The sequence below is a fragment of the Lagopus leucura genome, unplaced genomic scaffold (genome assembly GCF_019238085.1).
Source record: "Lagopus leucura isolate 7727_CA_CO unplaced genomic scaffold, USGS_WTPT01 Super-Scaffold_100047, whole genome shotgun sequence".
NCBI classification, from domain to species: Eukaryota; Metazoa; Chordata; class Aves; order Galliformes; family Phasianidae; genus Lagopus; species Lagopus leucura.
In genome coordinates this window covers 1,970,831-1,995,396 of record NW_024962293.1, presented here as the reverse complement: position 1 = coordinate 1,995,396, position 24,566 = coordinate 1,970,831, and the positions used below count along the sequence as shown (strand labels likewise).

The 24,566-nt window shown below is 44.9% G+C and overlaps 1 protein-coding gene across 1 annotated transcript in view; it reads left to right on the top strand.

Annotated features, from left to right (window-relative positions):
• TSHZ2 (teashirt zinc finger homeobox 2) overlaps positions 1-22,924 on the top strand; it is a 211,825-nt gene extending 188,901 nt beyond the window's left edge. Inside the window, exon 3 of the mRNA XM_042884890.1 lies at positions 14,211-22,924. The gene's annotated coding sequence lies outside the window, so the exon portion shown is untranslated. The remainder of the gene's footprint in view (positions 1-14,210) is intronic.
• The last annotated feature ends 1,642 nt before the right edge of the window (positions 22,925-24,566 follow it).

The following is a 24,566-nucleotide window of genomic DNA, read 5'->3' as shown; positions in this document are numbered from 1 at the left end:
TGGGCCCTGCAGCTCAGCCCTGCAGATGGAACCTATGTTTTGACATAGCTGCTCTCACTGCTATGTTCATGCTGTGGCTGACTGTCGTGGGCTGTAAAGCTGCAGGTTTTGTTGTGGAAGACTTCTATTTACAATGCCCTGCTGGTAGCTGTCTCTTTGCCGAAGCTCCTCTCAAGTTATTTTATCTATTGGCTCAGTGTGGGGAAGTAGTTTAATAATAAATAAATAAATGAATAAACAAATATCTTCAAACAACTAGATTCTTTGAACTTTACCTCTTGCAGCAGTCTTCATACTACTCACATCTCCCTGCATTGAGTTTCATACTACTCACATCTCCCTGCATTGAGTTTCATTGGCCAAACCATATCCTTTTGTTCTGTGCCAATACAGTGACTCTAACACTTGATGGGCTCCATCAGGACCTACCACAGTGAACCACAGCTTACCATAGCAAACCACAGTGAAATTGTAACAGTAAACAGCATTACAAATCTTGTGCATCTGTCTGTCCTGCTTCCTTCTCCATTCCATACGTGGGTTCAGCCCTGACTTCTTGCCATGCAGAATTCATGTGTGAGAGGCTGGCATCGCGCCTGCAGTGTCTGTTCTTTACCACATTAAAAGGTCGTAAAAGGATAGTCAGTTAGAAAATCCTGGTACTGAAGACAGCCTTTATGCTGAAATAAATTCCAAGTAGGATTTTTTTTTTTCTATCTTTTAGCAGACAGAGGAACAGCTAGAAAAAAAAATGTGAGCTCAACTATTAGCTTTCCACTTGTAAAACTTCATCTATCACTAAATATATTGCCCGTAGAGGACAGAAGCTGTTAAGATGGGAAAGAATTTTGAAGATGGATGAATGACAAAGACAAATGAAGATTTTTATTTTAGCAGAAGTTTCCAAGTGCTGTCTCTGGGTTGGGAGGGTACTGTTAATAAAGTACACTTGACATATAACTGTTCAAGTTCCTGAGAAACAGCTTTGCTTTAAAGTTCGGTAGAGGATCAAAAAGAGTGAATTCTCTGTTTTTCTCTGTAAAAAAAGAAAAAGAAAGCCCTGAAAAAGGATAGGTTTTTTTGGGAAACGGCATCTATGCCTTTTGTCTTTTCTTCTCTTTGTGGTCCAGAGACAGTGCGTTGACTGACTTCTTCAGAAAGGAGATCAGTGAAATTGTCAGTTGATTACTTCTCCTTGATTAGCATTTATAAGAGCCCTGTGATACATTATTTGCATTCCTATTTAGCCGTGATTTTTGTGGGGCAGCAATGATTAAACTTGTCACAGGGCCTGATTGACAGGGTCAGATCTTCACTTTCTACTCTTTTGAAATTAAAAACAAATGTGTCAGCTCCCTTCATGGGCCGCAGCGCTGTGAAGCTTGCTTGCCTTGTCATCGCAGATAGGTCAGGAATGTTTTAATTTTAGGGATGGATTCTGCTTGTCAAGCAGAGTGTGATGGCGTGTAGTTCTGGAGATGAGATGTGAAGGGTGTAAAACAAAGAATGGAAAGAACAAAGACAAAGACACTCACATTATTAGACAGATTTAATTAGTCTGAATGGATATTATGCTAGATGAAGCAGTGAGCTGTGAAATTAACCCTTGATTACGGATTGGCGGATCATGCTCATAAAGAGAATCAAACCTTGGTGAATGGGAAAGAGGTGCCGCTCCACCCTCGGATCCCTCATCCCCACGACCTCTTCCCGAGTCCGAGAGCAGGAGAAAATCTTTGAAGGAAAAGCTGCCCGTGGCATTGAGGAAGCTGGGGCCGTCTCCCCCTCTCCCTTTTTCCCCAGGTCTGGAGCTGGCCCATCTGAAGAGCTGAAATGGAGCAGGCTACGGAGAGGCAGAATTTTCCATGACAGATGATGAGAAATGGCTCCCACAAGTGCAGCCCATTCCCTGCGGGCACAGGATGTGCAGCAGCTCTGAGCTCCTGTCCCCTCGTGAGACACGTTCCCATTCCCTCCCATCTCCCACCACCAAGTAGGTTTGATATTTCTGTTTGAAAACCACATCTTTTTGTAATGATAAGCTGCGAGTTAATATGATGTGACTCACCTCAAAGTGAGGGTTTAGGCTTCAAAAGGCCGGGCTTCCCAGCCTCTGCCACGCCAGTGCTGTGGTGTTCCAAGTGCTGAGATAGTGTGGGAGATTGGGGTGATGACAATTGAGAGGGTGCTGTGTTTTGCTTCATCCCGAGATGCACAGAAGAGGCACTTCAGCCTTCTGTGTGCTTCTCATCAGCATTCCCCAAAGCTCTGTATCAAGAACTACTCCTAATTAGCACGGCTGCAACGGAAGAAAATAAATAGAAAATACAGTGTTACTCTCTTGTTAGTTCCTTGTCATTTCTTCCAAGTTGTTCAACTAATGGAGTAATCAGCCTTTATGTTTAAAAATAAAAATAAAATAGCCAAAGGGCATTAGGCGCATTAATCTCCCAATAGGTGTGAGGCCCCTGCTTCTCTCTGGCACATTTGAAATGCTTGCTTTTAGTGCAAATTTGCATGCTGGAAACTGTCAGATTAAAAAGGAGTGAGACATGAAAACAAGTTGGGTGAGAGACTGCCTAGAAGTGGTGGCTGATGACTTACTGAACAGTCGTGTCGATGACTTACCTCCTCAGTCGTGTTGAGCCCCTGCTGGTACCGTACTGTGTGGTGTTCCTTCTTATTTCACTTTTTAAATGTGATATCAAGAATTCTCATTTTTACTTCATATATAGTCACATTTAAGTGGCCTCTGCCTATGTGGAGTAAAAAGAACCCTTTGATGAAAGACCTACAGAAGATTAATGAAAGTCATTATCATTATGAGGTAGCAGAGAGCTACTATCCACAGGAAAAGAAGGAACTCCTGCTTGCACATCTTCTCTCCCCTGGTTTCTCCATGTCTTTTTGTACCCCAAAAGAGAAGACACAGCAGGAGAAGGTGATGAGGGAATAGGACATGGCATGAATCCCATTGCTAAGACTACTACTGAATTTCTGTTGGTGTTAGAACAAGTCACTTTGCCATTCTACAGATGAAAACGATTATTTGAGGACAAAAGACTCGTACTTATCATTAAACCTGAAGACACAGACTGGTTCTTAGGCAGAAAAGCCTTGTCATTGAGCTGGTGTTTATGTGAGCAGTCACACATTAGTGTTACTGCTTTCAGGGGCCTCTCATCAAAGTCTTTGTTATTACAAACCTATTGAGCCGTATCCTCAGCTGCTGTGAATCGACATAACTCTTCTGGAATTAATGATGCTACAGAGTTTTACATCAGCTGAGAATCCGGCTCTTCCATTCTTGCTATTTATTTGTTACTGAGTGAAACTATTGCAGCCCTGGCCATAGAAAACACGGAACTCTTCCAAGAAGGATCTGCTTTCCAACCCAACGTCAGCCCCGTGGGACAGGACCTGTCATCTGGGTCTTCTCAATTCCAGGTTTGAAAGACCATTTGGGTCAGACAGTAATTTAATTGAAGAGTTTTAATTGAATTAGTTGATTCAATAGTTTCTCACTATCTCTGCTGCTCTGAGCAAGCAGCAATGCTTTGCTCACCTCTGGCTGGGGGGGCTTTGCCACAAATGTCACTGCGTGGGCACAGGGATGAGCACAGAGGGTGGCTGTTCCTTGTGCTAAGAGAGCAGAGCGTATGAAACCAGTGGAAAAGGCAAGTGCTGATAAAAGGGAAACCTCTGTACCTTCAGTCGATGTCTTTGTCAGGAATGTAGGTGAATTTTTTGGTTTCTGCTTTGCCACCTGCCACTGTTCTCTCTCTGGGCACTGAGCCTTGTAGCATGTAAAATGCAAACGTGGCTGCTGTTGTCATTGTGGGACTCCTCACGCTCACTTTGCAGAGAGAGAGAGACTTCAACTGGTGCATTCAGCTTCAATACAAAACATCAGCAGACAAAAGTATCCAGAGGAGAGGTTTGGACAGAACAATTCAGTGCAGAAAATGTTGAGTAAATGCTGAAGGCAGCCCTATGGCACTGCACACAGCCCTTCAGAAAGGAACAATAAGCGCTCACATGCGGAATGCAGAGCGTATCTGTTGGGTGCTCAGTTCCATATTACAGCCCTGCTGTTCTTGAAGCAATGGTGCTGGGAGCACTGGCCCCATTTGCAAGGGCCTCGTTTCTGCCTCACTGCTATTTATAAAGAGAGTAATTCTGCTTGAAACAAGGAACCAGTGCTGGTGTAAAGCAGCAGTGAGCAGAGCAGAGTTGTGCTCTCCACCCGAAGCGGCAGCTCAGAATCGTTGTCTCCCCGTGCCAGGTGCTGTGTGTGTTTCATGATTACACACACGAGATGCTTGCTCACCTGGGGTTGGGGTTTGCACGCTGTTTCTCATCACTCACTCAATTCAAAGAGCGAGAGCAGATCCGTGCCCCCCTCCCCGCCTTTATTTTTCAGACTGAATTGTTTTGGTGGTAGCTTGGTGTGTCAGATTGTAAGTCTATAAAACGGTTTTCTACCAGCTGGAAATCCAACATGCTACATGAATACATAACAGTGCCTAACCAAGAAGGTTTGTAATTCAGTAATTAGCTGTAATTAATGAACACAAAGTGAAGACTCATTTACAGTTTAAATTATCACATTAGCTCCTGTCACCCTCTATGTACACAAAACAGCAGGAATTCAATTATTTTTATTCTTCAAAGCTAATTTAAAATTTAAGGAATGCCATTACATGAAATAATAGGTAGGAAATGTAATAGAAATCGCTGAGAACAGTTGGCCGTCCTTAGAATGGGAGGAAAAAAATGCTATCAGTGATGATTTGGAAATGTTGTTTCATCAGTGAACAGATGAAGGATTGAAATCTACGCTCTTTTCAGTGTATTTAAAAAGAAAGCCAGTTTGGTGGTTGCTAAGTCTTTGTGCAGGGAGAGCCATTGTGCATAATTGTAAAAGCAGTTGATACCGATAATGCTGTTGATAGTAACATGATGACAGCATGGAAATGCTCACACCATTATCTTTAATGGGGCTGAGTCAATTGCAACAGCATCGAGCCCGTGTAATATTCACCAATCTTAGTTGTGAAACTTCAGCCTAGCAGGCCTGAAGTAATTGTCACTCTGCAATCTGCCTATAGTTTGTGTCTGTGTGTGTCTGTGGAAAATGCTTTCACCGTGCTTTTGAACCTACCACGATGCTTCTCTCTGCAGCTGCCACTGATTCTCAAACAGTTGAATAAAAAGAGCATTCCCAACCCATTGGAGGCCGCTTCTGTGGCTCCCGCACAGCTGCGTTACAGCCCTATTTTCTGCGTTCCTTATTTCTTCTGCGGTAGCCTTTTCATTTTAAATAGGCCACGAGAAGCTACGCCGCCTAATTTTTCATAGGTGATCGACTGCTGAGTTGTGGGTTTACGTAGACAGAGGGAAGGTAGCGATAAGCCAAAGAGAGAGGATTCTATTAGGGAAGTGCAGCAGTAATTAATGAATCCTGCCAGTAATTGGGAAGGTGTAAGCCTCTGTAATATCGTAATGATAGTCATCCGTTCTGCGCATCCCCCATCACTCCGAACGATCCCTCATCGTCTCTGTGATCTCAGACACTTAGCCATGCAAATCTTCCTGACAGGACTCTATGTCTTTGTCTCCCTAATTGGATAGTATAGAGTTGTTTATGGATATTGCAGACATTTAGACCTCGGTTGGAGGTTGTTCAAAAATCGTTAGCAAAGTTGCCTTAACAGCATTGTCAAATATTTATTCCCCAGTTTCAATATCTGTTTTTAACCCAGGCGTGGTTTGCAGTTAGAATTAACATTTTGAAGATGCTCTGTGTTGTTCTGGGCTCCACTTGAGGTTATTATCTGGCTGTTTTCCTACAGAAAAGGGAGCAGTAACAAAAAATCTAACTTAAATTCTGATTTCTCAAGGATAAAACCTGAGATTGTAGGACAAGCTTTTTAATACCATTTCCATAGGGAAATATTAAGAACGCTGACAAAGGCAGTTCCACTCACAAAAATTACAGGAAGCTTCTGGGGTAAAAATTCCAATTTAGTATAAGCCAAAATAAATGGTGAATAATCCCATTCACTGCACCACTTCAAATAAGATCAAATTAAGACTCTATCTTATACATTAGAAAAAATGCATCTTTTTTTCCTTGGTCAAGACTTAATGCTTGTCTATCTGTTGGTCCCAGCTTTATGTACCCCTCCATAATCAACCAGAAAAGGTCAAAAAAAAAAAAAAAAAAAACCAAGCAGAAAGAAAACTGTTTGTAATGGAAGAGAAGAAGATCATGGTTGTGTTTTTATCTTCTTATTGGTGAAGGATTTCTGCATATTTGCAGTAGTTCTTTACATTAGGGAGCTCTCATTTCCTTCTGCTGGTCAGTCTGTTTATACCAAGCTTACTCTCTCCCAAAGCACTGCTGATGTCAGCTGTGACACCGTCAGTTTTCCACCTTCCGGCCTGACTTGCCATGACAGTGCTGTGATGCTCAGGGAAGGACAAAGGCAGGCTCTGAATGTCCAGTCAGACAGCCACTAAATCTGCCCCTTCCAACCCACGCCTTGCCAGCCCTGATCTCACAGGGCAGAAGCAGGGATGCCCGATGCTGCCCTGCCTCTCAGCTCTCCCATACGCTGACCAGTTTCCTGGCACCAGGCTGACCAGAAATGCTGCAGATTCACCCTGAGTCCAGCCCTCATCTCCACTGCAGTGTCACCAGGTCCCAGCCCTGTGCTGCCAGCCCTGGGGAGCAGCCCTGCAGGGAGGCATCAGAGCCCTCCACCCCTGATAGTTGTGGTAAAGCTAATTGGTTCCCGGATCTCCTGTTCTGCTAGAACCTTCTCCTCCAGAACATGAATACATTGGCATTCCGAGTTTTTTTATATGTGCGCATACATATATATATTTAAAATCCTGGCTTTGGAAACTTATGTTGGTGCAGCAGCCTGTGACACTGAATACAAGCTGCTGTGCAAAGTAATTGCCAAATGCTTACATAAACACATAAATAAGACAAATTTATTTTCATTATTCACATTTTTTGCCCTTTCTTTTCCTTTTTATTTATGTTTTAAACAACAGTTACTGTAAATATTATGATAAAAAAAATGCCTGCAGTGGACAGAAAGATGATCAAAAAGCCCTGATATAGAGCAATTCATGTTTCTTCTTTACAATCACTAACGAATCTTAACTTGAACCATGTTATGTTCCCATGTGAGTGATAAGCAATGATTTATTATGAAGTGTCACGAAATCGGAATGCCATACAGTGAGACATGAGCTAGTGGAAAATGTGTTCCCTGTTTCCCAGCCTCATTACTCAAAGATGCAGCGTCCCTCTCTCCAAGTCTAATTTACCTGGCTCGTCGAGGCGCCCTGATAGCAAGGCAGCACAACCAGGAGTGCGATCCCTGATCCGGGCTGTGCTGGCTGCCTCCCAGCACTGCTGAACACATTGCACCAACCAGGAGATCCACAGCTAGTGCTGCACACAACGCTTGTGTCCCTAATGATGCTGCCCCCAGTAGCAATTGCTTCGGATTACAGCATCCATTGCTTCATCAGTGCTGTCGGTGCACGAAGGGGAAATAGAACAGCCATCACGAGGAGACAAACAGAGAAGTTTTCTTTATGCTTTGGAGTTTCCACGACTCTCTAATGATTCCCATTTCCCCGTGGTCCTAATTCAAGTAACTGGTGTGTGATAGATTCTGTACATAAATCAGTGACAGAAGAGCACGTGCAGCTCCAGCACCGCGGCGGAGATTTACGCTTCGGGCAGCAGGCACACTGCTTGGGTTTTCAGATGGGATTTTGTTGTAAATGGTTCCTCACACAGAAAGAGGAAGCCGGCACACTGTGCGCTGATCCACAGAGCTGCCCTCCTCTCCTACCAATCCATGCTCTCTGCAGAACATCACCCAAACAGGCAGAGTCTCTGATGTTTTTTTCTCAGCATTCGCTGAAAGGCCTTGATCCCAAAAGTGCTCAGCAATCTCTGGGTCGAGGGGAGCAGCTGCCTGCAGCCGGCCTGAAGCCTGCAGTGCTCCTGCTCTGTGGGAGCAAGGCACAGAGCAGGGCCCTGCAAGGAAGGAGGTCTGCATTGGGCAGGTGCACCAACAGCTCAGTGTTTTGCTGGAAAGGCGAACCGTCTTCCCATTAAAATCTGTGCTCCTATCCAAAAATGTCGATGTAATCAGACCAGACTTACTAAAGATTTGCCAGCACTATCAGTTTCTGCTTCAAAACACGATCCAGTTTTACCATGACAAAATGTTCTAGAAGACCAAAAGTTAAACTTGAACAGAATAAACATGAGAACGAATTTATGTCCTGCAAATTCTTTCGCATGAAATCTTTTTCTTCTATCTCGGCATGTTTCAACTGGTTCAGTCTGTCTTAAGGCAATAGTAACTGTTGTTTTTCTTGCAGAAAATGTGGAAGTCATCAGAAGAAAATTAACCAGAACTCATCCTTGTCTGAAAGGCTGAGGCTCAGAAATTTCAAATACCCTTTTTTCTATAGAAGTGCTTTATAGAGAATCTTTGTGAAGTACATTCCAGAAAGCAGTTGTCTCGCAGCGCTGACAATGTCTGCTGTTCCAGAGGAGGCTGTGTGTGATGTACCATTCTGAGATATTGTCAGCAAGCCTGGAAATGTGAAGGCACTTTCATAGCTAGGCAAGGATGAAAGGAAAGAGGTTTGAGTTTGCTTTTTTGTTTTGCTTTGTGTCTTTGTCCTAATAAAACATAGTGGTGCGCTCCTAACTTCTCCCCTCCCATTCTGTTCAGAAAGGGAACGCAGGTCTCCTGCAGAGCAGGAACGGTGTGAGGGGCTGAGGTATCAGGTCCTTCCTACAGCAACAAGCTGTGGGAAACAGTTCTGAGAGCAAAGACGGGAACTCAGCACCTCCCAGCTCCCCTTGCTTGTGAACTGAATCTAGAAACAGGAATGGTGCAGCTCGATGATTGGGGCCACCCACAGCTGCCCCCAGTTTGATCACTGAGAAATTCTCTTTAGAGCTGAAGAGACAGCTGAGCATCTGCCCATCCCAGACCAGCTGGGGCAGCTTCCCCACCACCCATCAGCACAGCCTGACACCGGCCAGCCCCACGCAGCCCTGGGCAGTGCTGCCGTGCATCCCACTGCAGGCACGCGGCCGGCAGAGCCGTACCTGCTTTGTCTCATCTGCTGTAAATTCGCCTTTCTCAAGGTGCATTACAAAAGCTATTTCTCTTCTGGGATCCATACAGGTGGCATTTTAAAATGTAGCGAGCACCCTAGTCTGCAGAACCTGCTTGTCACAGAAAATGACACAGTTTGCATGTGACCTGTAATGACAGTTGCTAGTTGAAAAGAAACCAGAAATTCAGCTCTATCTTCCACACTTTGGTTGCAGCTGCCATCAACTAAATCTCTCTCCAAGGGCAGATGGTGCCCTGTACAATGAACAATTTAATCTTTAGCAAATAGAGAAACTTTGCCAAAAAATCCGCATTTTTTCCCCTCCAAGAATAGGCTGTCAATAACATGTGCTCTCAAATACATTGTGATTTGATGACTGTATTTTATTTATAGGAAAGCAGAAAACAAAAACATAAATGTTCTCTCTCTGTTTTCCCTTCCCAAGGCCGTGGTCTTCCTGGTACCCCCACATGGAGTTGGTCTGTGTGCACAGGAGTTAGTTCCATGTCAGGGTGCTGCTCTGTACCCATCCAGTTCCTGTGTGCTCCTCTTTGCTGCTCAACACGTGTGTACCTCATGTCATCTTGAGGACTGAGGTGAGCTCAGGGTACAACCCTGCTCTCTCTCAGCACAAGTAGCAAAAACCTCACGCTTTCCCCAAGGCCAGGGTTTCCCTGCACATCTGTGAAAACCTGGGGACCTTTTGGGGGATGCATCTCACTGAGACTCCCAGATCCTCTCCCAGCACTTTGCAGAGCCTGTCCACCTGGGAGGGCTCAGGCTGACAGATGTCAGCACTCCCAGTGCTGTTCAGGTGGATTTAGAGGATCTGGCTGTATTTGCTCAGGGATGTCTGCAAACCCCAGGCATTGCTGCGCACTCAGTGGCTCCAACAGCGCTCCTTCTTGTCTGGAGATATGTATACACTCTCCCATTTCAAAGTATATCCTTTTATATTACTACATAGAATATAATGTGTATGCAGAGGAGTTCACACATCTCTCTGAGGTCCCAGGTGGCATCAGTGGTTCACATGCGCACACAGCCCCACATGGCAGCATTTCCGAGCCCCATGCAGTGCTTGCAGGGTGGCTTCCATCCCTGCACTCACTGCACGGTGCTCCCTGCACATTGCCATGTGCTTAACAGTTTTCCTCAACCTGGGTCACAGCTGAGGAACTGAAGGCATACAAAGCTACCTGCACAGACATCAGAAACTTCTCAAATGAAAAACCTTGGAAAATGCCAGAGTTTTCTTTTGTCAGATTTCGGTGAGATTTGGCTCTCACCCCCACACCGCTGGGCCAGCCCAGCTGGGTCGGTCACACTGCTGCTCTGACATTCTGCAGGGAGGTGCTCTGCAACAGCTGCAGATAGGAGCTCTGATCATCTCAGGGCTACTGAACTCTGGAGGTCTCTTTCTGGCGTTCAGCTCTCAGCAAAGTACCTTCAGCAGAGAGTTTTCTGAGACAAATACAGCTCAGTGGCCTCTGGTTTTTATTAAATGCATTTTCCACCATCCCAGGCAATCTCTAACCCCCAGCACCTGGTGTTGTTCTGTACTCTGCAGACACACCCCGGGAACATCTGAGCTGGAGCCAGCATTGCTTTCCCACTGTCTTGTCCCGCATTCTCACAAGCTGAGCTCAGGGGCCAGCATCACAACGTATAGCAGTGCACTGTGCAGGGACAGGAGTGCCCAGGGCCCTGCAGTGAGCACGGTGGGCTGTGCTGGCAGCTGGCTGCTCCTCCTTGCACAGCACGGGGGCAGCTGCTCCATGCTGGCAGCACCTGGGCTCTGCGCTGCGCCCTGTGAGAACAAAGAAGCACCAGGATTAGGATTCACAAGGGTTCTCCTTACCTCTCCCAAAATGCTCTCCTTTCCGAATAGAATGCGTTTGCTGAAATGAATATGTTCTATTTATTTATTTAATGTGCTGTTAAATGACCTTCTGGAAAGCTGTTCCTGCTGCAAGGCTTTAAAATGGATGGGCAGGCACAACTTAGAGAGCATGCTCTTTACAATCAGGATGAATCATTTGAGTAGTTACTGTTTAGACTGATATAATTTTAGTTATAATTATGGGTAACGAGAAAGCATTTAGAGCCTGTAATATTGTAATTCATGGTGGGAGAGGTCCTAAATGAAATCAAATACACCCAGATTCACTTTTTCTCCCTCTCTCGTTATTGTGAACATGAGGATGATTCTTTAAGGAATAGATTTTCTGCTGCTGTAAAAATCTAGCAAAAGTAGGTCAGAAATAACATCTAGAGATAACGTGTTTGGTAACCACAAAGGGACTGTGTGTGTCTTTCTCTTTGGCCTTTTTAGGAGTCCAACAGTTTATTACTGCTGGGACAGCTGCAGCAGGAAAAGGGTTTGAGCCATAGGCTCCCATGGACTTTGGTGGGTGGATCACAGATTATTTATACACACATTGTCATTTCATATATCCCTCTAAACCAACACAGGATGATAAGATGCTATTAGCAAAGATCTGGAAATTAACAAATAATAAAATATTTATATATATGTGTTGATGGCTTGGTAATTATTATTAAAGAAAAGCTAAACTTCAATATCTCCATCCGATATTTAGCCTGTGCTGCACAAGACTGGCATAATGAAGTCCCTCTATCACATTTTCACACTGTAATTTCAGTGATAGAGTTTTCTCACGGTGTTGAACTGCATTACACAAAATGCCCAGGAAGCAACAAACTTTGTGCATCGAGTGCTGTTTGAGCGCCAGCCCGCGGTGCCCCACAGTGCGGGTGACAAACTCCCCGCATACTGCCTGAATCTCTGAGACACTTGATAATGAAATACACAAACTATGACCCTTATCGATTAGGGCTCGCACTAATTAATTTCTCAAAGTCCCATCCCAGCCTGCAGTGACATCAATGCAAAAAAAAAAAAAAAAAAAAAAAAAAGAGAAAAGAGAAAAGAAACAAAACCAAGGATGGAGACCTGGGTTGGGCAAAAGACCAAAGGGTGGAACAGTTATCCCACTGAAATCAGTGCCCACTCCCCGTCAATTTTAGTCACGCATGGACGTTGCCATCAGTCAGGTGCACAGAAGCCACCAAGTTCCTACAAGAGCTGCAGGTGGCTGTGAGAGCAGCACTGAGGCACAGCAGCCCGTGTGCAGGCAGTACACACTGCCCTGTGTTAGCTCTTGGACAGCAGGACCCACTGGATGCTCTGCATGCCCCATCCATGGGCCGTGCCATCCCAGCCCTGCACTGCGAGCAAGCTGATTGTACAGCAGGTCTGACCCCAGAGCCTCAGGACCTTCCTCTGGACAAACTGAAGAGCAGAGGCAGCAGGAGGCAGGCTGTTCAGTTTTCCAATCAAAGCTCTTGATAAATATTTCCCACTGGCAGGGAGCCATCGTGCTGCAGTTACTTTGCTTCAAACCAAGTCTCCTTCCCACACGAGCACTTTCACTATTACTACATGCTGCTTAATTGTCCTAACGACGTTCCAGAGGCAGAACAGAATTAACCAGCAGTTACTGCTCGCACACAGCTCTGGTTCAGCACGGCCCTCACATCACTGTGCAGGACCAGCCCACAGTTTGTGCTGCAGCCCGGGACAGGAGCTGGGCGCCGTGTTATGGCAGTGTTCCTTCATGCCATGGGCTGCAAAACCCACTTGGAAAGGTAAAAAGTCAAATGCCTGTGGCACCTCTGCAGGCTGCGCTCAGAGCCTTGCGCAGTGCAAGTCATGACTTTGCTAAGTGTGAACACTCTGGAGCGTTACCTCTGAAACCTACTGGCAGCATTTTAAAGCAGCAGCACGCACTGCTTTTGGTGTGTGTAAGAGGGAATAATGATCTGAGGTATTCAGCTTCAAATGGACTTCCGTGAATTCTCAGGTGCCCAAAATCTCAAATTTAGCTGCCAACGCCTCTTCTTTCCTTCCAGTTTCTCCACTGAAGATCTGGGTTGCCAGTGCAAAACAGCATCTCTGTGAGAACTGAAGGTGTAAGGATATTGTGAGACAAACCAAATTATTAACTAATTAGCATGGACTCAATGGATTTTTTTCGTTTTCACCTGGAATTTTTTTGTAAAGCTCAGTTTGTTTTACTTACATAAAAGCTGCTACTGAATTTCCAGTTGATTTAGCTGGAATACATGGAACGCACCTCAGGATTTGAGTTGTGTCTGCTGAAGTGTGCACGCCCTTGAACAGATATATTTTTCAGTGACATATTTCTCTTTGCCCGCTACTGGTCTGTTTTTTTCTTTCTTGTGCTCTCTCTCCAGATTGACTTTCACTCCACTTATTGCTTGCCTCATTTCTCACCCTATTTTTCCTTCTTTTTTTTTTTTCCCTACTGCTTTTCTCAGTATTTTTCTCCCAGGTTATGAGCAAAACAGAACTCAGCTACGAGCTGAACTTTTAAACCCTCATCTTGGATTAAGTAAGGCAAGCCTCCTCCATCTCCACATGGAAGTAACGTCACAAGGAGAGCCACTTAGCACTTTTAGGCAATGCAGAAAAGGAAAGGTGGATGCTGGGGAGGGGAGGTGCACAAGCAGAAACAGCTCAGGGATAGCCCAGTAACTGAAGCACAAGGTGGACACCAAGGTGTCCAGGTCACCGCGAGGATTTTAGAGCATGACCTTGACCAGCTGTAAGATGAAACTCTTCATGTTGAGCCAAGTTAAAACCTAACAGAGAGAGCAGCAGAGAGCAATGTGCTCAGAGCACCTGGCAGAGCTGGCACACTGACTCGAGGACTTGTGGGTCACAGAAGAGAATCAGAATCGTTTGAGTTGGAGGGGACCTTCAAGGGTCATCTGGTCCAACTGCCCTGCAGTGAACAGGGACGTTTGCAGCTCAGTTGGGTGCTCGGAGCCCTGTGAGCTCCATGTCCTTGCCTTTTTGTGAGCCTATGGGTGCATGGCATAAAGCAAAGCTTCATTCTACAATTTCACTGAATAAAATACGCATTCGATCAAATCTGGGCATGTGGTTAAAATCTTGGTAACGCTGGTTCCTCTTGCTCTGCTTGCAGGACGAATGCCTTAGCTCCAGCTCTCCAGCCCAGGCTCCCACACCCAGCCCGTCTCTGCGCATCACCCCAATCCTGACATTGAACTCACAGCAACCCGGACCGAGAAGACTGCCAAAAAATCTCCAGCTATTCTTCTTCATCCTCACTAACAATTTGGTAATGAAGTATTGATTTCCACTCTCCTGCTTATGGACGATATTAGATTTTCATTGATAAACTGCACTGGGGCTGTCTGGTCTCCACTGTCCCTTTTTGCTGTCACTAAAACAAAGTGCCACTGAAGTAAGATAATGACTGAGAACATTGATGTACTTATTTCGTCAATTTGTAACACTTGACAGGAAAAAAAAAATTCTTCATAGTTTAATGTCCAACTGTTCTACACAAGATGCAGTCACATTGGAAGCTTTACTTTTCATGGTAATGTCCATTTCCTATTTATAACCCCTTTGGGATAGTTTGTCTAAAGGAAATGTTTCTATTCAGTGCAGCTATTACTGTTGCACCTGGGTTGCCCAATCCAGTCATTGCACTAGGGATCAATACATCACAGTAAGTACAAGAATTATTAAGTTAAAACAGATTCTGAGCCAAAAAACCTCTGAACAATGTTAATCTTCTGTGCAAGTTGTTCAAATAGTTACGCTTAACCATGTTGCTGCCAAAGATTTGTTTGAAATGGATTATTGTCAGTTTGTTCTATTCCTCAGATATATATATATATATATTTAAATCTCCGTTACGGTTTATGACGGGACGTGCGATGGAGTGGTTTTTAGAGAGAAGTACTATTGTTAGATTGCTGAGCGTTATGTGAGCGTAGGTATATCTATATATAAATATCACTGTGCACATATCTATATATAGATATAAGATAACACAGTGCAAGTCCTTTCTCAGTTAGGTGCGTGCAAATCCAGATCTCTGAGTCGGAGCCAATGGAGCCCCGTTGGGTTCACGGCCTGCTTGGAGGTCAGGGCTGCCGGCCCGGCCCGGGGGAAGGGCTGAGGATGGCAACTTCAAATCCTAACTTTTTTCATTAAAACTTTGAGCTCCCGATTTTAATTTGTGGAATATTCACGTTAATAATGAGATCTAATTAAGACATCCATTAAAAGCCCGTTAAAGTTAATTTAACGTAAAAATTCCAATAGAACTGTATTAGATTTTCTCCATTAAATTAACGTTATGGATTTTTAACGGATGTCTTAATTATACATTATTATTAACGGGAATACTGTATCACACAGATTAAAATCGGGTCCCGAGTCAACTCACAAGAGCTGGCTGGGTGTGCTGATGCCACCAGCGCGACCCGACGCACTGCCTGCAGAGCCCTGCTTGCTCCAGCCGAGCTTTTCCTGGCAACTGGAGCAACCTGCAGCAGACAAATCCATCTCTGCGTTTAACAATGAGCTTTCCTGAGTCTCAAAGGCAAGATGTGCCTGGATCCAGTTGCAAACCGTTACTCTGTCGCGAATGAAATATTCAAAGTACGCTGGGCACAATTTGAGAATTGGATTTTTCTCATGCAAGAGAGAGGGCTTTGGGCTGTCTTCTACTATTATATTTTAGACATTCAAGGATAAAATTCGAGTGCAGCATTCACAACGTCGGACTGAATGTGTTTACTGTATCCCCCCTTGCTTTTGCGCGTGGGCCTCTTTTGGAGATGTTTGGGAAATTTTGACATGATCCCTAAATTCGACATGGAGGAGAAAAAAAAGGCCCTTCTTATTTACCTCCTAGGGAAAGAGTTGCCCTTATGCCACATATAATAGCAAATTGCTTTTTTTATGGCATGCATAACCTAGATGGGAAAAAATATGGCGCTTGAGGGAAGGAGGGAAAAAGTAAATGAAGTTCCAGGAATGTCATTCTGAAGTAATGAGGCATGGACAGAAAATATACCCCTCACATCATCGGATTGAGATGGCAGTCGAAATAGCTTCATTGAAGTGTCAGCACTCATCCATCAATCAATCATCCACAAGGAAAAATAGCGACAGTACAACGGGGCGGCTTTTATGGGATTTACTCATGGGCATAGGGAATAGCAGCTCAAATGTAGTTCTGACATGAAAAGCAAGGTGCTGATATTATTTTTTATGATGGGAGGATCATAAAGTGAATTGAGAACAGTGAGGTCTGTCTTTGCTTAACCTATTCAACTGGAAATGAACGGAGCTCAACTGGAAACGAGCAGAGCCTTCAGATGGGTTAAGATTGAAGCCTGCGCCGTGCTGAGTGCCGTCCATTGACAACAAAATTCTATTAAAGCAAAATCAATGCATTAGCATCGAGCTCTGCAGAAGCTGTTAAATTGCACAGCCCAGTTCAGAGTTATTAAGTGAAGTTACACAAGGTGAGGGCCCGCAGCACAGACCCAAAAGCAGCGCCGCAATAAAACGCCACCTGGGAGAAACTGCCAGCATGGCTCCATCCCCGCTCCTCTCCTGAGCTTTTGTAGGTGTTAGAACACTGCTGGCCTCATTCTGGCCCTCGATGGATGAAAATCCCACCGACTCCTGCGCCCACTGGTTGGTGTCCTGCAGTTCCGCCGTGACAGAAATGTGACCCGGAGCTGCAGGAGGGCACCCCCAGCCCAAGCATCGGGGCTGTGCAGGGCACCTGCTGCTCACCTTTGGCAGAAGAGAGGTGCTCCCGTGTCTGCAGCAGGCTGTGGTTGTGCTCATGGTGAGGAGGGGGGCCAGCATCCATCACCGCCTCATTTGAGAGGGCTTTCTGGCTGTCAGGGCTGGAAGCACGGTGGATCCGGGGCTGATCCCACCGAGGGAGGGCTGGCTCGCCCCACGCCTTGTTTTGCTCAAGAAGCTTTGCTCTGGCACAGGCAAGTGCAGGGACAGCTACTTCATTTAAAATCTGGCCACAAACCTTTATTACACAGTGCTAAACCTTGATTATTTTGCCTGCATCGCTGTCCTCTGGGAACATTTTATATACACATTTGAATTAAGTGATTATTTTTTTTTTTTACAATAAGATATAAAAAAAGAAAATGTACGTCTCTCCTCTCTCTTTCTCTGTATGAAACTGGAAGAGTTGATAGTTTATCTGTCATATAAATCAGGTAACATAGAAAATCATTGCATCTTTTCTCTGTCGTATCTACTCAATATCTATCGCTCTGACTTTTATTCTTATTGGAGATCATCAAAACATTAATTAAAAGCCTGGTGATCAAACAGCCGAATATTTATGATTCACGTCCTTGCTTATTAACAAGTGGCATATTGATACACCACGTATCCAAGCTGTTTATGCTCTTGCACTGCAATAAAGCAGCAAGAATTGTTACCTCTGTACACTGCTTTGAGAGATTTATTCAGAAACCAGAACTCCCTTCCTGCCCCCATACGTGTCAAAAAAAGCCATATCACCTTAAAAATATATATTTTATTTTAAAAGGGGGAGACAAAATTAGCATCTCTTTGGAACCTAATATATAAGAATTCCAGTGTATCAGTCTCAGGTGTTTTTCCGGGCCTTTATTATTTCAGTTGAGAAGGAGGACACTTAACTTTAAAAATGGCTGTCATTAGTGCAATAATAATTGTCGGTTTAAAAAAATCTTTGAGAATCCACTAACAAACCTACCTAGTAATTACTTGTCAGTGCAACTTCATCATGATTTTTATTACCTACTTGTGAAAGTATTTACAGGACTGACCTCCCGAGCTTTTTTAGAGATCACGGAGGATATAGGAAGTCGTGTTTAAAATCAATAATTATATATTAACACAATAGGGGTTGAGGCCTTCCAAGCCATCTTTGCAGGCTGTGGTGCCTGCTCACACCTCTGCAGGGCAATCGCTGTTTTCCTAAGTTTTAGTCTCAATTCTTTCATCCATCACATTGTGACAAAGCGCCCTGTTTGCCACTGATCCTCTGTGCCCTCTGCCCCTTGGGCAGATCCCCGATGAGGTGTGCAGGCACAGATGGGCTTTGCACAGAAAACAAACAGCAATCTGTGATAGAAGGGCTGAGTACAGAAAAGGCAGGAAAAACAATGGGGTTCGGGGCAGCCCTTGGGTAAGTGCTACCCAGAGGGATTTGCTGTTAGGGTGCTTCTTCCTGCTAATTACCAACGGCCTGACCCTGCCTGCAGTCTGTCCCCAGTGCCAGCTGGCCCTGCGATGAGTCCTGCAGGAAGAAGACACTGCAGCCAAACCCACTGAGGAAATAGATGGCCAAAGGTGGCAGACAGAGGTTTCCATGGACGTTTCTTCCCAGCACAGTGGGGCTCTGCTCAGTGCTTGGGGACAGGCTGGGCTGAGGCCGTGTCCCCATCCCCAATGTAACTCTCCAGCTGGTCCAAGTGTTCCTGCGACGTGGAGGTGGCTCTCTGTCACACAGAGCCTTTGTCTTCTCAAACAGATATACGATGCAATTTATATTTAAAATTCTCTCCATAAAGACAGTATTGATCACAGATTCCCAATCAATACATTGCAATTACAACAGGCTTTAAGGGCCATCTGTCCCCAAGCAAAAGAACTGATATAACCACCTCTATATTTTTTGAAAAACCACTACTGTTGTGTGCCCATCCTCCTGCACATCCCGATGCATCATTTTTGCTCCCAGGAAGAGGTGGTTGGGAGCTGCATAGCTGTAATTCCTCTTGCCTGCCCCACACAAAGTGACAGGGGACAGCTTCTCTTCGGGCTACAAAGTCACTATGGGGTCCATGGCGACTTTGCTGGCTGCTTTTCCTGCTGCCCTCACACGTGAGCCACCTGCTGCCTCTTCCCTTCTTCCCACCCCATCTGCTGTAGGAAATGATCCTCCAGGCATTACTGAATTTCTCTAAAACAAATGACTTTTCAGGAACACTGCTGAACAGTTTCAGTCGGGCACCAGGAGGTACAAACTGAGTCTTTTTTATGTATGACACTCTGGGCCACAGACAGAAACATTGCAGATTTTGTAAGGGATAAAACTACATGCATCTAACGGTAGATTTCAAGTCATGTGTCACCAAATTAAGGAGCTGCTTCATCAGCACCTGAAGCCAACACACTCCTTTCTGTTGATGGCACTGAATAAATACCCACCACAGAAAGAAATGCTGCCTGCAGTTTCCTTTTCCTTCTTTTCTTAAAGCAGTTTCCTGCAGTAATGGCAGCACACCACAAGTACAGAGTGCAGGGTTTTGTTCTCCAAATGTCTTTGGAGGGGAAACGAGGGAATACAAAAGCGGGGACAGCAGAAGCTGCAGTCAGACCTTCGCAAGTGACCGTGTGCCAGGAGCCGTGGTCACATTCTGAATGCAGCTGTGTGGTGTAAATCCAGAGTAACTCCTTCCTTTGGGTTCGGTTTATTCACAAGAGCCAAGCGCAGTCCGAGCAGTCCTCACCTCGGACTCCTCACGTGTTTAGAGGGTTCTGAAAACAGCTTCAGCAAACAGTCTCTGGGTTGGCGCAGATTAAATCTAAGGCACAGTCTGCACTTAGAAGTTGTACAGTTATGTCAGGGAAGTGACTGCAAAAACTTCTTGTCGAGGTGACTACACTGGTAGGAATCCCAGTGTGAAGCCAGTTGTAGCACTAGACAGCAGTGCAGCCCGTGTTGCATTGCTGGACGACTTACAGCAGCAGAAGCACTTCTATCCCAGTACACTTCAGCCTGCGCTTTGGCAGCTCGGTGTTTTTTGGCAAAAATATTAAGAGTAGATAGAAGTTTAAGCTGGCGCTGCTCTTTTTGGTACCAAAGTGTCTGTACAATATTTTCTTGGAGAGTATTTTAAAGATTAAAGCAATGGTACCTCTGGGCCCAACCGCAGTCATAAACCTCCAGTTTGTCCTCACTCACAGCTGATGAAACGGCTTCAGGCCTTTGTAGAAAGCCCTGCTGGACTTCACACGCTCACCCCAAGCAGGTCGGGTGGCTCTGCTGAGGTCACACCACCTAGCTTTCCTCCGAGTAAAGACGACAAATTCTCTCCATAGACATCTCAGATGAGAAAGCAGGAAATAAAGATGGACGTTTTAAAACGCAAATGGAAATAAAACCTCGCTGAGTGCAGCAGCGCAGCCATGGCGCTCCGCCCCGCTGGGTCCCTCCATAGCTGTGCCCACCTGCACTCAGCACCGAGCGAAGCTGCAGATCTCTTCAGGATAGACGAAGCAATGTTTTGGCTTTAGAGCACAGCAAATGCTGGAATGTGCAATACAGGTTGCAAAAGCTGACAAGCTAAACAGTTCTTATTTGGCTCAGGGTACTTAACTGTCGTATGTCTCCGGTACGAGATTCCCTCCCGCCCGGTGCTCAGGCACTCTTATTTGTCCTTTCCTTTCTTAGGGTCTTTTTGGTGTTTTGTTGTTTGTTTGTTTGTTTTTTCTGGAGCATTTGTTTTGTCTTTTATTATCTTGAATACGTCAGCACAAACCGTAAGAGATCCAACCTGGTTTTAAATCAGAGCATAGATGGCCATCATGGTGAACCTCTCAGGTTTGCTGTGCCCCAGTGCTTGCGGTGTGTGGTACGTTCCCTATTGGCAGCATCTTCAGGTTACATACATGACCCGTGGTGTTAGTTCTAGCATTTTGTTTAAAATAATAATAATAAAATGAATCAAGAGCTTATTTCTCTTTAAAAAAGAAGTGTATATATAAAACAAATTGCAAAATGAAAGATTAAAGGCATTTTTTATACGAGCAACGCAAACGGGATTCCTTTCAAGGAGGACTGATGGGGACTTCTGCGTAGAATGTTGCAGTGCTGCTGCACTGATTTTGAGACGAGCGCATGCTGTACAGAATACATTGCCTGCGTCCCTGGGCGGAGGGGCAAGCTGCTCTTCGTGGTGCACTGCAGCTTGTTGGGATGGAAAGTTACACCTTCGATGCATTTTTATACTGTACATATTTGTATATATTAACTATATTGCCATGTTCTGAACACAGATTTTGTTATATCTGCTTGTTTCTGTTTCCTACAAACATTGGTCCATAGCAGGGGATTTTTATTTTTATTTTTTTCTCTAGAAAATATGCTTGTAATTTTTGTTTGTTTCTCTTCTTGGTCGTCACCTTTAATGGCTCAAACAGGAATTAGGGATGGGTTTTTTGGAGGAACTGAGAGAAGCAAGGCTGTGTTTGCATGAGAGCTGCCCAACTGCTGGCTGTACCGGGGGGGTGGGGGGAGAGGGGAAAGCTCACTCAAGTTTTGCTTTTAAAGCATGCTTTGTCCCATGGGAAAACTCATACACGTACAATTATTCTCTTTGTATTTTATCTAATAGTGCCTGAATATTATTTTTTTTTAATGTCTTCTTGGAGGAACTATTCATAATTGTCAAAATTTGAAACATTAGCTTAATTTCGTTTTCATGACCTCTCATTTCTCCCCCTTATTTATTTTGTTGCTGTTTATAATGGGCCCCAAGGCCGTTCCTGACATCGCAGCGTTCCTCTTCCACATTAAGGATGTTTTTAAAATGACTGAGATCGTTGAGCCAACAGGCTGCTTTAATCAAAACCATGTTTCACTCCGTTCCGACGCTACCAGCGGTCGGAGCAGCGCAGTGCTGGAGCACCGTCCCACCTAGCGGTGCAGCTCCGCACAGCGCCCGGCCTGCTGCCAGCGCTGCTTCCGACTGCTTGCTTATTGCCACCGACGTAAACGAAGCAAATTGAAAATGTTAATGATACATATATATTTTTTTTAATATATATCTGGTTGATTGCTCCGTAAATTTGTATAATTTATACGAGAGGAGATTACCGCTTTTATTGTTTTGGGTTCCCCCAGACCGATTATTAACAATCAGGACCACGTATCTCATTAAATTTAAATCAGGGCAAACCTACTGAGCGAAGGCCTTTGCTGATGTGCAGGACGCCTGGATTCCAGCGTGTTTAGGAAGTATTTGTGTGGATGGTTCCCAAGCGTCGGAATCTCCCAATAGTGATTTCGTGTCCTGTATTTTTATCGTGGCAAATGGGTGTTAAAAAAAAAGAATCCCTCAACTTTACCACAGAAAACGTTACTTTTTATGCCCAGGGATTTTTATTTTTATTTTTTTAAGTAAAATCACTGCAGTTTTAGAACTGTAATTAAAGCCCTGAATAATAGATCACACATCTTTATCTGTTGTGTTTAAAAGGAAAAAAAAAATAGCCCAAACTGTTCACATAATCCTGAATGCCTCATTTCCATAAAAAAGGTTTCTATACATATATTATTTACATTTTTAAACATGGTAATTCTTTCCTTTGTGGCATAAAATGTCTCTTTTCCACTGCAGCTATTGGAAAGCGACTGCTCACATCTGAAATGTTATCATAATTTGCATCAGGAAACCCAACTGCAGACATTAAGGACTTGGGTGTGTTCAATTATGATTTTGCTGGAGGCTGTCCCTCATTTTAATGCTGCACTCATTGAACTACCTTTCTGAAATCTAGCTGATACGGTTCACCATAGACATGCTTCACAACATCATTAGCTTTGCAAATGGCTTCATTTCAGTCGATGCAGACTTCAGTTTTGGCCAATTGTAAAATGGAAATTTGAAAAGGAAAAAAACAGATGCACTTAAAACATGAAAAGAATTATTTATATGATAAAAATATATTTAGATTTTCAAAGCACAAGACTGAACAGAAGTGCTCTTTTTATGCTTTCTGAAGATGTTACTGTTAAAAGTCTTTCTACATCAGGCTTAATAAATCTGTAATGACATTTGATGGATTGATTTTTGTGTGGGTTTTTCTTTTCTCTCTTTCTTCCCTCCCTCCCTTCTTTCTGTACGGAGAAGAAAAGGACTGACCTGGAGAGGCAGCGGGAGTGAAAACCACAGGAATGTGCCCGTTTTAGTGCAACTCACCAATGGTGCAGAGCAGCCTCCCTTCCCTTAGATGATAATCTTAAATAAGAAAAAAAAAAGGAAAAGGAAAATCTAGCGACACCATCCTGAGTTTGTTTCTGCACATCCTTCTCCTTCCCTCATCTGGCTCCTCTGACCACTCCATGCCTGGGTTATTTATGATGTAATCTACAGCGAGGCATTGGGCCGCTGTCACACAAATCCAGGGCTCGCCAGCCATAAAGCAGGCATGATTGAGATACCAAATACCCTTCTCTCAACTGCTCCACCTCAGACGGATGGCTCTGTTTAACACTTAGTTTCCCTAAGCACTCCCTTGCTCCCCGTAACGCTCCTCCGACGCGGGCGATGCCTCACACCGCAGCTCCGCAGCTCGCGCCGATGCCGCACGAGCCATCTCCTGTTATTTACTGCAGATGAGGCCAGGCCAGCCGCGGCAGAGACTCCCAAGACTTGCACGCATTAAATTGTGATGGGTACATCATGGGTACATATCACCTGTTGGCTGCGTGCAATTGCCATCGCTCCTCCTTGGGGTGATGAAACAGGAGACGACCTGGAGCCAGCTGTGCGGAGGCAGCGGCACGGCCCCGGGCACTGCTCCTGACCCCAAGCCCTGCTCAGGGATACCCAGCCAGCACCATCCTTCCCTTCCTGCCCAGCCTCCGACCCTCAGCGCTCAGAGCCAAGTACTGCTGCCCCATCACATTCCCATTTGCAGCCCCAAGGCCCATCCTGCACCCAGGCACCAAAGGACGAGGGCCACTCTCCCACTCCTGCCCTCTGGGTCAGTCATTAGCAAGAGCAGTTACGAGCCAGTGCCTCGGATTCTGCAGTATGGGTTGTTGTTGTGATTTTTATTTTTTTTAAAGGAATATACTGCACACATCTCAAGAAACCCCTCTAGGGTAAAATAAAAAAATATATATAGATGGCTAAAATAACAAATGAATCATAAAACTTAGAGATGGAAAAGGACTATTAGATCATCCAATTTATCTTGCTGTCTGCCAATACAGGTTTGTTCCCTGCAGACCGCTCCCCGGGGCTTTGTCTCGCCTTTCTGACTTAACTCCAGCACGCAGGGTCCTCTGCCACTTGCCTTCCTGTGAAGCACAGTTAATGCTTTAGGCATCTTTGATAGGTTTGGGGCCAACTCCTTGCCTGAGGGGAGTCTCACCTGCACGGTGCACTGCCTGCAAATATGTTTACAGCTCCGTGAAGCGCCAGCCCTGCAGGAATGCACCCCAGCTCCCGAACAGCACCCAGCACCCAGCTGCAGGGTGAGCCCACAGGCAACCAGGGGCCAGACCTCGTCCATGCTGGGGGCTGCGCCCCCTGAGCAGGGCAGGGCTCCGTATGCATGGAGACAGCGCTGAGTTATCCTGAGTTTGAACTTGGATCTTTCCTTTTAATTATTGGTGATACGCTCCAACAGAACAAGCAAACAAAATCAACCCTTCAGCTTCTCAGGTGGCTCTTTTGGCTACAGGGCACCTTTG